Raw genomic sequence first — 13,342 nt, 5'->3', positions numbered from 1 at the left:
TAATATTGTTCATTTGTTATTCAACCGTGGTGAAGACTGGACGTACCTGGTGGGGAGGGGGTTCAGCTTATCTGGAGCAGTGGAGTTGCTGCTAGATGCTGATCGGATCCTTACTCTGTTGCTTGGAACATTTGCAGCAGAGCAAAGCTAAGTTTTGGGTTTTAGTTGCTTTAACCCTGTGGTGTCTGTTTTATTTTCCTTTGTGAGTTATTGGGTGCAGTTCACTTTATTCCCTGTCTCACCTCCTGGGGAGGGGGTTGGTGGTTTAGCTTAGGGCTAAACAGGAGATAGGGACAGGTCGGGGACTTGGGCCTCACTACCTTCAAGTGTACCCCCAAGTTAAGGAGAGTCAGGGCACCCCTTAGCCTGAGGGGCAGTTTAGGGGCCCAGGTTCCACGTCTCCTGCTTTGTCCCAACTGCCCCGTGACACTTCCTTACTGCTTCTGGGTCTCTTTGCCCAAGACATCTGTCATAAATGGATACAGTTCTTATGCAGATCTTGTCTATCACTTTAAACTCTTTCTTTGCATTTTAGCTGATAAAATTCATCTTGATTTTTTCCTTCTGCAGCAGTGTGACCCTTCTTTGAGATGATGCAGCTGTTATCTCTAAAATTAACTACATTCCCCTTTTGCGTGAGCTTCTTTACTGACAGAAGAATGCTTTCAAGGCTGGGAACATAGAGAACATCCCTTACTGGAATCTTTCTGCTTTGTACAGAGGAAACTGAATAGTGGAGGTAACATCTCCTACTCCTTCTGAAGTCATAGAGTGACCAATAGCTAAGATGACCTTTTCTGACTTACTTTAATTAAGGTCAGTGAAGAAATCCTTGTTATTTGTCATATGGCTGCTTGCACCAGAATCTATACACCATATATGCTTTGCGGATGGGCCAGTACTGGCATTAAATGCAGTTTCAACACATGCAGAATCTTCCTTTACAGCTGTTTTAACCCTTCGATGACTGTTCTGCTTTTTAAGCTGACTCATTCTTGCTTTCCATATTCTGCAGTCTGCTTTAAGGTGGCCGGGCTTTTTACAGACAAAACATTCACGAGTTTCTCTTAGATTGCTCTTATATCTAGGGGAAATCCTGGGTCTTTAATGGTGTTTCTGCTCTGGATTCATTACTACTTTTTACATGCTGCATTTTTCTCTTGAATTAATCCACAAGTTTACCTTTAACATACTCTAGTGTCAGCTCATCACCTGGCCATGCATCTAGTGCAGTCACAAGTGTGTCATAACTTTCTGGAAGACGACTTAATAGAAGTGCAGCAACATGAAAATCTTTAATTTTTCCTCCGAGACACTCCACAATTTCTAGGGTGTTTCTTATATAGTAATGTATATTCTGTCCATCACTTAGTTTAGACTGATACAGGTTTCTCATGAGATACATTTTAGCTTATTGCTGAGATTTGATCTTTCATGCACTTTCTGTAACTCATCCCACATCTCCTTTGCAGTTGCACACTTGGATATGTGCACAATCGGATTATAATCTACACTGAGGGAGATCTTGCTTTGTGCTTTCTTATCCATCTCTAGCCAATCATCTGGTAATGGATGAGGCACTTGTTCCTGAGTATATTTCCATGTATCTTCTCTTATGAGCAGCATCTTCACCTTGAATTTCCAGGACTGGTAGTTCTGATTAGTGAGGCTGGCACTGAGAACTTGACAGGATTGGTGCTAGTGGACATCTCTGTTGCTCTGTGCTGCTTTTTGTCTTGGGCTTCTGTTGCTGTGTTACTCTGGGGTTTTGTGTCACTCTGGGCCCATAACCTCTTGGCAGCAGATACTCTTCAGCATCTACAGCAGGCTGCTTCTCTCATACACAGACACAGGAAAAACTGGAAATACAGTCACATGTGTGAACTTCTGGGAGTTTTTTTTGTTCTAATTTTATGAATGGAATACAAATCCAGCAACTAAACACTCACAGACAGGAATGGAGTTGTTGCACTAAACATATTCCAACAAAAAGTCAATGTCTGGCAAGAGTCTTAATCTCTCAACACTATAAAGTAACTAGTACAATAATAGTTATATCCCCCAGATATTATATAAATGCAAGTGAGACAGAGTAACAATGTCTATAGATAGAGGCATGCATGTAAAATAGTGTGAGGCCTGTGCATTAAATGTACAGAAAAGCCACACGCACGTTTTGAGTGGGAGAGCATACACCTAAAGGGCCATCTCATCTATAGTACTCTGTGTGGAAATGAGCAAAGGTAAGCAGCCCCAACATGCATTTTGCATCGGCTTCTTCCATCCTGACCATTACCTTATGTATACTCATAACTAGTTCAGCTTCATTAGTTGCTTTCTGCTGCACTTCTCTGTCTGTGTCCACTTTATCATATTCCTTGCTGATCCAGCTGCCAACTGACAAGACCCGGTCTGCTGCCCCATCGCCATTGATCTGTGCTGCACACCCTGACTGTTGGCTTATAGAATCCACCCCACTAGTTAAGCCCTTAACATTCCAATGTTAAAATGGGGAGAGCATTTGATGGCATGTATCTCATTCTGATTTTTGTCTCCTCCCACCACTATTATGGATATTTTTGCTTGAAAATATTCAAAAATTATATAAATGTTTTGGGCAGTAACATCATCAGATGAGAGAGCTCCTATTAGTATAATGTTTTCTTCTTTTTGACTGTTCTTTACTGCAATGACATCTTCCATTAATAAAATAAGCTTCTCCTTTGAATTATATTCATTAGTTTATTTCACAACACCAGATGGTAAAGTGAAATTCCAGTTGCGTGAGATAATGCTGAAATGTATAAACTAGTCCAATAAAATAGACTTTAGATAAATTGTTTAATGTGTTATGAAAACTGATTTGTAGAAATAACTTGAGGCCATAGGGTTAAGAGTATAGTGGCACAAGCTGCTCTATCATTATATCTCCATTCTAAAACTGTCTGCTCCAGTTCTACATAAATTAGCTTCGGGACCCACTTATTTGTGTTAAAGGTGTTTTCCAAGGCTAACTAAATGATGACTTAGCTAAAAAGATATGTCATGTATGACATCAGTAGTGGTCTGAATCCCAGCACATCCAATGGCCGAACAGCTGTTATCTGCAACAGCGGCAGCCTGATATAAACAATACATCCAAAACGAACAGAAGCTATGTCTAAAATGATAAATCTTTATTACAAAAATGCTCATAAAAACATGGAACATGTAAAAGGAGGGGGGACATAACAAGTGGGTCACCGCACCATAGGAAAAATAGCAGAATTAGCAATATATGTTAAATAAACATTTCCATGGAGATATACACTCACTGGCCACTTTATTAGGTACACCTGTCCAACTGTGTGTTAAGACTTAATTTCTAATCAGCCAATCACATGGCGGCAACTCAGTGCATTTAGGCATGTAGACATGGTCAAGACAATCTCCTGCAGTTCAAACCGAGCATCAGTATGGGGAAGAAAGGTGATTTGAGTGCCTTTGAACGTGGCATGATTGTTGGTGCCAGAAGGGCTGGTCTGAGAATTTCAGAAACTGCTGATCTACTGGGATTTTCACGCACAACCATCTCTAGGGTTTACAGAGAATGGTCCGAAAAAGAAAAAAAATCCAGTGAGCGGCAGTTCTGTGGCCGGAAATGCCATGTTGATGCCAGAGGTCAGAGGAGAATGGGCAGACTGGTTCGAGCTGATAGAAAGGCAACAGTGACTCAAATTGCCACCCGTTACAACCAAGGTAGGCAGAAGAGCATCTCTGAACGCACAGTGCGTCGAACTTTGAGGCAGATGGGCTACAGCAGCAGAAGACCACACTGGGTACCACTCCTCTCAGCTAAGAACAGGAAACTGAGGCTACAATTTGCACAAGCTCATCGAAATTGGACAGTAGAAGATTGGAAAAATGTTGCCTGGTCTGATGAGTCTCGATTTCTGCTGCGACATTCGGATGGTAGGGTCAGAATTTGGCGTAAACAACATGAAAGCATGGATCCATCCTGCCTTGTATCAACGGTTCAGGCTGGTGGTGGTGGTGTCATGGTGTGGGGAATTTTTTCTGGGCACTCTTTGGGCCCCTTGGTACCAATTGAGCATCGTTGCAACGCCACAGCCTACCTGAGTATTGTTGCTGACCATGTCCATCCCTTTATGACCACAATGTACCCAACATCTGATGGCTACTTTCAGCAGGATAATGCGCCATGTCATAAAGCTCGAATCATCTCAGATTGGTTTCTTGAACATGACAATGAGTTTACTGTACTCAAATGGCCTCCTCAGTCACCAGATCTCAATCCAATAGAGCATCTTTGGGATGTGGTGGAACGGGAGATTCGCATCAGGGATGTGCAGCCGACAAATCTGCGCCAACTGTGTGATGCCATCATGTCAATATGGTCCAAAATCTCTGAGGAATGCTTCCAGCACCTTGTTGAATCTCTGCCACGAAGAATTGAGGCAGTTCTGAAGGCAAAAGGGGGTCCAACCCCTTACTAGCATGGTGTACCTAATAAAGTGGCCAGTGAGTGTATATAACAGATCATTCATATGCATAATGCAAAAGGCGATCAGATAATCGCCACAAATTAGGCCATAAAGATGTGCCAATGGTAATTAAATAAATAATATGCTGACATACAGACCAAAAAGAATGATCTCCATAGGAAGCAGTAAAGTAAATGCCCTTCACAAAACCAAGCATGGGTGACTAGTGTCCAGAGCTATATAGATAATGACGCGCAAATGCAGACAATAATATGTATATGTGGACCCCAGAGTTGGAGATGGAGAAGGATGTTAATAAAATCATGGCATATTTACCTAGGTGCAGGCAGGAGGACCACGACACGCGTTTCGCGGCAGCTTTATCAAGGGGTAAAGCTTGATAAAGCTGCCGCGAAACGTGCGTCGGGGTCCTCCTGCCTGCACCTAGGTAAATATGCCATGATTTTATTAACATCCTTCTCCATCTCCAACTCTGGGGTCCACATATACATATTATTGTCTGCATTTGCGCGTCATTATCTATATAGCTCTGGACACTAGTCACCCATGCTTGGTTTTGTGAAGGGCATTTACTTTACTGCTTCCTATGGAGATCATTCTTTTTGGTCTGTATGTCAGCATATTATTTATTTAATTACCATTGGCACATCTTTATGGCCTAATTTGTGGCGATTATCTGATCGCCTTTTGCATTATGCATATGAATGATCTGTTATATATATCTCCATGGAAATGTTTATTTAACATATATTGCTAATTCTGCTATTTTTCCTATGGTGCGGTGACCCACTTGTTATGTCCCCCCTCCTTTTACATGTTCCATGTTTTTATGAGCATTTTTGTAATAAAGATTTATCATTTTAGACATAGCTTCTGTTCGTTTTGGATGTATTTATTGTTTGAAGCTTTTGGTCTCCTAGGTGATCATATTCTTGTGCTGATATAAACAATGTATGAAGCCAGAACAGAGCTCTCTATACTTTACATTATTTAGTGACAGCTCCTGGGTACTGCACCTTGTCTCATCTCCCATTCACTAGAGAAATGATGCAGTACCCAGGCGCAGCCACTAAGAAAATGTATGGTGCCTCACTGTTTGGGCTTCATATATTGTTTACATCTGGCCACTAAAGGTCGGACAACGACAATTTCATATTGATTACTTATCTTGTAGTATGTAATTCCCAGACAACGCCTTTAATGTGCAACTAGACCAAAACATATGTATATTTTACACAATAAATTGAATAAGCAAATGCTATATATGTTTTAATTGACAGAGGAAAAAAAGATAAAGCCAACTTTTATTTGTTGCCAAAGGTGCACAAACACTCCTCTAACCCCCCCCCCCCCCGGTCGCCCCCATTGTCTCAAGTATTGGAAGTGTGTGTGAGAGGGCCTGTACCTATGTGGATTTTTTCATACAACCATTGGCTACTTCCCTGCCCTCTTTTATTAGGGATTCAGCCAGTTTCATCGAAGTGTGTCGGGGGATTGTCCTTCCAGCAGAGTTCTTACTTGTCACATGTGATGTGGAGTCACTGAACTCAAACATCAGACATGAGGATGGGATTGAGGCCGATGCATTTTTTCTTGACAAACGTGAGTGTGTGGACCATAGACACAATGTGTTTATGCTTGACCTTCTGAAGTTTATTCTCCATCATAACTTCTTTCTTTTAGAGTGTTCTATCATCAAATCTCTGGAGTGGCGAGGGGGGCTCGGTGTGCGCCGGCGTACGCAAATATTTTTCTTGACTGGTGGGAGGAAAATGTCGTCTATTCGTCTGAGACCTTCCAGAAACAGGTCTGTCATTGGCATTGTTTCATAGACTATATTTTCTTTATATGGATGGGCACTGAAATTGAATGTATTCAATTTTTGAACAGTTTAAATGTCAACTCATACAATATTTTCCTTACCCATTCCATTTCCTCTAGCTCCACCACCTTCTTGGACTTGACCATCTATGTGGATAATTCACGCCTGGCTACGGACCTCTATCGCCAGCCAACAGCCACTAATTCTTTGTTGGAATATAGCAGGTTTCACCCGCAACACACTAAGGTGGGTGTGCCCATTTGTCAATTCCTCAGTGTCAGAAGGAATTGTACTCTTGACAAAGATTTTTTCCCTCAGGCTTATGATTTAAAGGGACGTATTAAAAAACGCGGTTATCCGAGGAGGGTAATCTCCTCTGCGTTTCGGCGGGCTCAACAGCACAACCAGGCCTCCCTTCTATTCCCTTGCAACCGTGAACAGGAATCACGTCTGCATTTTATCACTGATTACAACAGCAGTTGGCAACAAGTAAAAAATGTTTTATCTAAGCATTGGTCTATACTTACCACGGATGCCCAGACGTCTTTGGCCATGAGTGTGCGGCCTCTCCTAACAGCTAGGAGAGCTCCAAATTTATGGGATCTGTTGACCAAAAGTAATTTTGTCCGTCCAACTTGCAAATTGAATAGAGGGAATATTCTAAAGGGATCTTTTCCGTGGGGAGACTGCAATGTGTGCCCATTCATGGTTCCGACACGGGACGTTTTCTTTAACCCTCTCAATTTAAGGAGACATACCCTGGGTTCCTACATTAATTATAAGAGCAGGGACATCATTTATGCACTTATTTGCCCCCCGCACACTTCTTGTCGGTACATAAGGGCAATGCATCAGGCATTAAGGTTGTGGGGCTACAGAAAATCATTCATAACAATAGGGGGGCAATAATCGTAGATTTTTGTTATAGGCAGAATCTAGATGGCTTTTTGATTTACAGTCTGTATCTCCAACAGGGCTAAATGAGGAGTTTTTGTTTACCTTTTTTGGGGTTAATTTTCATTGTCCATTTTGTGCTGTTTTGCTTTTTTCATATATATTTACGCATCTTTTCCTTTCCCCAGGTCATCAGGATTTGGTCAGTTGTCTACCAGGAGATGGATTATGGACCTTGACATTTACATTTTATCTTACTCCTCCTTCATGGAGATATACATCCTTTCTGCATATTCCTCTTTTACCCTGCATCATAGAAGTCTGGAGATTCTACTTTTAAAGGACTGTAATACTATTTGTCCATATTTTTGGATTCTGTTGCTCATTCATCTTTTGGGATGGTTCGGCTTAAAACAAAAAGAATACTTCATTTGTGTTTATCATTATTTACCTCCGTTTTCTTATCTTACTTTTCACTTTTTTTTATTTTCATTTTTATTATATTTTCTTTTTTGATCATTTTTCCACATATATATAAAAAATTGCTTTTTTGTAATTAAATATATGTTGATTAATTGTTTATTTTTCTCTCTTTGGCTGTTGGTTGCGCTCTTGGAGTTTTTTGGGGCGTCTTTATATGTTTATCTCACACATGCTTGTATATATCTCTCGCATACATGCCTGCATTTGCATTATCCTGTCGTGTGCCTGGTCTTTGCTGCATATACGTGGGCCACGCTATTCCTGGCAATTTTTGTCACTGGCACGATAGCTGAACGACGTCTCTGTTTGGACACTTTTTCTATGTGCACCTGCGCCCAGTACTTCTTATCTGCGCTCATTGTGCACGCATGATCTACGGTATACCCAGCAACTATTTGTTGCTGGTACAGACCGGTCTGCACCACTGCGCATGCGTGCCTCACGCTGCTCCTGTGTTTTGATCTCGCGATACAGTGGCATTAGGCATGTCAGCGTCTGTGAGATGGCCCTTCTGCTGAATCAGGTGGCAGTATCTACACTCTGGTAATTGATTTAGACGTTAAGTTTATTGTATTAATATGTGCACTTTGGGGATTCAGACACACTTCCCCTGACGAAGCTGATTTGTGCAGCGATATGCATGGGGTCTTTCCTACATCCCTGTTTCTCTTTCGTTGTGGACCTTCAGCCCTTTTTAGCTTGTTCTCATTCTCTCCTTATGCCGGCTTGGTAATTATAATTAGGGCCATGACTTTTCATTTTCTTTGGATAGGGTGTATTTATATGGTATCCTAAAGGGGGCTTCACACATAGCAATATCGCTAAAGCGTCACCGATTTTGTGACGCAGCAGCAATATTGCTAGCGATATCGCTACATGTGACACTTACCTCCGACCGGCTCCCCCTCTGGCTATCGCTGATCGCCCAAGAACGTCCTGGGCCATTGCTTGTCGGCGGCTTCCTGCTGGCGCTGACGAGCAAAGCGTGGACATGGGTGGGAGGACGTCTTCATCGCCGCGTCTGACAGGTAAGTAACGACCGCCGACTGCTGCTACATCGCTGGTGAGATCTGCCTGTTTGGCAGCTCACTAGCGACCATTTAGCGATGTACCAGCGATCCTGACCGGGTCGTATCGTTGTCGAGATCGCTGGTGCATCGCTAAATGTAACGGGACCCTTACCTTACCTCCTCTATAACAGGCATGGGCTATTTGTCCTGGCTTTGATACTCAGGGCTTCTTATGATGTAGGGGTTCACTATGTCTATTTTAGCCATATCTAGACATTTGTACATGTGTGTGTAGATTTCCATGTTTTGACCCTATTGTGATCATTGCTTGATTTTTTGAGGGTGGTTTACACACAGACTTCTCATATACCGGTGTTATATTGTATAGGGAGATTTTGGTATTGCAATTAGTGTTGAGCGATACCTTCCGATATCGGGAAATTTTGGATCGGATTGGATCGGACCGATACCCAAAAATATCGGATATCACCGATTCCGATACCGGAAACCAATGCAAGTCAATGGGACACAAATATCGGAATGAAAATAAACCCTTACTTTCCTTGTAGGTTAATTCTACATGAAGGAAAGCAACTAAGAATAATGTAGAATGTATTGGGGGAGGTGGAAGAGGCATTAAAGGCATAGAGGTTTAGCCCAATCAAATGGAATAGCAGGAATTAATTTTTTTTTTAAGACGTTCGGAGTTACAAAGATATTGACTATGTTAAGCTTTTTTTATATTTTGTCAGATATTTAGGTTTCACTACTTCCATGCTCTTAACCTTCTTTTTTACTTCTCCCACACTTTCTCCTTCGTCATCCTCAGCAGCAGCATCTTTTTCAACTTCTTCACCTTATTCATCTTCTTCTTCTTCTTCACCTTCTTCCTATTATTCTTTTTTTTACATTCTTCATAGTCTTCTTATTCAACTATTATTCTTCTTCATATTCTACTTCTTGATCTTCTTCATATTCTTCTTCTTCATCATATTCTTATTTGTGACAGGCATTCCTGTAGTTGTTATCTATAAAAGTTTGAAGATTACACCTTCCGTTCTGCCTGTCACAAAAGATTTACAACAGGATTTGTCCGCGTTCAGTTTTGCCTGCAGCAGCAGGTATTTTCCAGGGGCACCACGAGGAGGAACGGACTCACCCCCATATACTGCTTAGTCTTCTTCTGCTTATAATTTAGATAATATCTTTTGCTCTGATTTTTAGTCTTATGCTTAATGTTCTTCTACTTTTTGTTCTGCAGCTTCTTGCTCTTCTGTCTCTTGTTCTTATGTTTCTTGGTGGTTGTCTTCTTGTTCTTTGTCCTCTTGGTCATCTTCTTCAGGGTCATCTTCTTGGTCTCCTTCGGGGTGGTCTTCAGGGTCGTCGTCTTTAGGGTCGGCGTCAGGGAGATCCAGAGTGATTACCAAAAACCATTTCAAAAAGCTTGAACTTGGAAATGTAGCAGAAGGTACAAGAAGGCTGAGGAACTGCTGAGAACCAGCTGACGGTACTGGAACCTGGATGGGTAGCCGAAGGTACAAGAGCCAATTGAACTACTGAGGACCAGCTGATGGTACTGGAACCCGGTTACTAAGCAGGAGGTACCTGTGCCAGAAAGCACTACCAAGGACCAGCAAACGTTGGTGGAACTCGGATACCGAGAAGGAGGCACCTAAGCCAAAGGCTCTGCCTGGAACCAGCTGACATTACTGGAACCCAGGGGGACATATTCAAGATTGACTTCCAAAGAACCAGCTAATGGTACTGGAACTCAGATAGGCAGCAGAAAGTACACATGAAAAAAAAAGTTGCAAGGCCGCGAGCCGGCCGGAGTTACCGAAACCCACGGTCCTACAGGGGGAGCTTGTCCTATTGGCACTACGGAACCAGCCTTCATTGCCAGATCCCGCAGCCCACATAGGAAGCACCTAAACTGCAGGCACCATAGAGTCGGCTAACCCGACCGCAACACGACAGGACAACGTATTGGAGGCAAAGTGACGTTGACACTACCCGGAAACAGCTGGTGTGCTGGAACCAAGCTGGGCAGGAGGGAGTACACGTGCCAAAGACACTTCTGAGTAGCAACTGGCGGTGTTGGAGCCCAGGGTAAATACTAGAAACAGAGTGGAGGCAGAGGCGTAATTGGAGCAAGTTTAAAATCTGTAGTAGTGTGAATGTGGACAGAGCAGGTGAAATTGCCGGGCACACAGCAGGGGATCAGTTGACGTTACTGAACACCAATAACACTGGAGCATGTGTTGACTGTGCAGACGGCACTTCTGAGCAGCAACTGGCAGTGTTGGAGCCCAGGGATTACAGGAGAAACAGAGTGTAGCCAGAGGCCTAATTGCCTAATTGGAGTAAGTTTAATATCTGTAGTAGTGTGAGTGTGGTCGGAGCAGGAGAAATTGCCGGACACACAGCAGTGGATCAGCTGACGTTACTGAACCCCAATAACACAAACACAGGAGCAAGTGTTAACTGTGCAGACGGCACTTCTGAGCAGCAACTGGTGGTGTTGGAGCCCAGGGATTACAGTAGAAACAGAGTGTAGCCAGAGGCCTAATTCGAGCAAGTTTAATATCTGTAGTAGTGTGAATGTGGACGGAGCAGGCGAAATTTCCGGACACACAGCAGTGGATCAGCTGACATTACTGAACCCCAATAACAAGGGAGGAAATGTTGACTGTGCAGACGGCACTTCTGAGCAGCAACTGGCAGGGTTGGAGCCCAGGGATTACAGGAGAAACAGAGTGTAGCCAGAGGCCTAATTGGAGCAAGTTTAATATTTGTAGTAGTGTGAATGTGGACATAGCAGGCGAAATTGCCGGACACACAGCAGGGGATCAGCTGACTTTACTGAACCCCAATAACTCTGGACATGTGTTGACTGTGCAGATGGCACTTCTGAGCAGCAACTGGCGGTATTGGAGCCCAGGGATTACAGGAGAAACAGAGTGTAGCCAGAGGCCTAATTGGAGCAAGTTTAATATCTGTAGTAGTGTGAGTGTGGTCGGAGCAGGAGAAATTGCCAGACACAACAGGGGATCAGCTGATGTTACTGCACCCCAATGACACTGGAGCATGTGTTGACTGTGCAGATGGCACTTCTGAGCAGCAACTGGCAGTGTTGGAGCCAAGGGATTACAGGAGAAACAGAGTGGAGGCAGAGGTGTAATTGGAGCAAGTTTAAAATCTGTAGTAGTGTGAATGTGGACAGAGCAGGCGAAATAGCCGGACACACAGCAGTGGATCAGCTGACATTACTGAACCCCAATAACACAGGTGCAAGTGTTGACTGTGCAGATGGCACTTCTGAGCAGCAACTGGCGGTGTTGGAGCCCAGGGATTACAGTAGAAACAGAGTGGAGGCAGAGGCGTAATTGGAGCAAGTTTAAAATCTGTAGTAGTGTGAACTTGACAGAGCAGACGAAATTGCTGGACACATAGCAGGGGATCAGCTGACGTTACTGAACCCTAATAACACAGGAGCAAGTGTTGACTGTGCAGATGACACTTTTGAGCAGCAACTGGTGGTGTTGGAGCCCAGGGATTACAGGAGAAACAGAGTGTAGCCAGAGGCCTAATTGGAGCAAGTTTCATATCTGTAGTAGTGTGAATGTGGACAGAGCAGGCGAAATTGCCGGACACACAGCAGGGGATCAGCTAACGTTACTGAACCCCAATAACACAGGAGCAAGTGTTGATTATGCAGACGGCACTTCTTAGCAGCAACTGGCGGTGTTGGAGCCCAGGGATTACAGGAGAAACAGGTCGTAGAAACATGAACACAACAGGAGACCTGGATACTGTTGCCAACCAATTATTTTATCTGGAAGATGACTGGCAAATTCCTGTAAGATCCAGGCCTTGTTCATTTTCAGAAAAGTAAGCCGGTCAACGTTATCGGAGGATAGTCGCATGCGACAGTCTGTTAGTACACCACCTGCGGCACTAAAGACGCATTCCGATAATACACTAGCAGCAGGGCAAGCCAGCACCTCCAATGCATACCCCAAACTTGAAGGGGGAAGAGCCGTGTGGGGGAACACTGAGAGGGCAAGACATGTAGTCTGTCACCATCTGACGGAAACGTTGCCTCCTGCTGACTGGAGCCGTCTGTGATGGTGTAGACATTTGTGGCGGGGACACAAAACTTTGCCACATTTGGGCCATACTGGTCTTGCCTTGTGCTGATGTGCTGCTTCTGCTCCCTCTTTGTGCAGAGCTTCCTCCACTGCCTCGACGCACTGAGCTGCTATGTAAAGCAATAACAGCACTGCTCTTGGGTGGAATGGAGAACATGATGGAATGCACCAGTGTGTCTTGGTACTCCCGCATTTTACGCTCCCTGTTCAACGGTGTTGTGAGGCTTTGTAAGTTGTCCCAGTAGCGAGGATCTAGGAGGGTGTACACCCAATAATCAGCCGTGTTGAGAATGTGGGCGATGCGGCGGTCGTTTCTCAGGCACTGCAGCATGAAATCAACTATGTGCTGCAGACTGCCAACTGACCAAGAAACGCTGTCCCCTGCTTGAGGCGTCATCTCTGCCTGCTCTGCATTACCCCACCCTCGCTCTACATACTGACTACTAGAGCATTGTGTACCTCCCTCTGGACAGATGT

General features: G+C 43.7%; 1 long non-coding RNA gene across 2 annotated transcripts in view; it reads left to right on the top strand.

The window, feature by feature from the left end:
* The window catches only part of LOC141060651 (uncharacterized), a 141,120-nt gene extending 133,319 nt beyond the window's left edge, over nucleotides 1–7,801 (top strand). The window contains exons 2-5 of one of the 2 annotated variants that reach the window (XR_012222740.1): nucleotides 5,965–6,107; nucleotides 6,189–6,312; nucleotides 6,447–6,573; nucleotides 7,410–7,801. This is a non-coding gene — a long non-coding RNA (uncharacterized lncRNA). The remainder of the gene's footprint in view (nucleotides 1–5,964; nucleotides 6,108–6,188; nucleotides 6,313–6,446; nucleotides 6,574–7,409) is intronic. The other variant, XR_012222741.1, reaches the window with a different exon arrangement.
* The last annotated feature ends 5,541 nt before the right edge of the window (nucleotides 7,802–13,342 follow it).

This window comes from Dendrobates tinctorius, unplaced genomic scaffold (assembly GCF_039654945.1).
Source record: "Dendrobates tinctorius isolate UK_male_01 unplaced genomic scaffold, ASM3965494v1 ptg000241l, whole genome shotgun sequence".
Lineage (NCBI taxonomy): Eukaryota > Metazoa > Chordata > Amphibia > Anura > Dendrobatidae > Dendrobates > Dendrobates tinctorius.
Note: the sequence above shows the minus strand (reverse complement) of the source record. Positions and strands in the feature narration are given on the sequence as shown.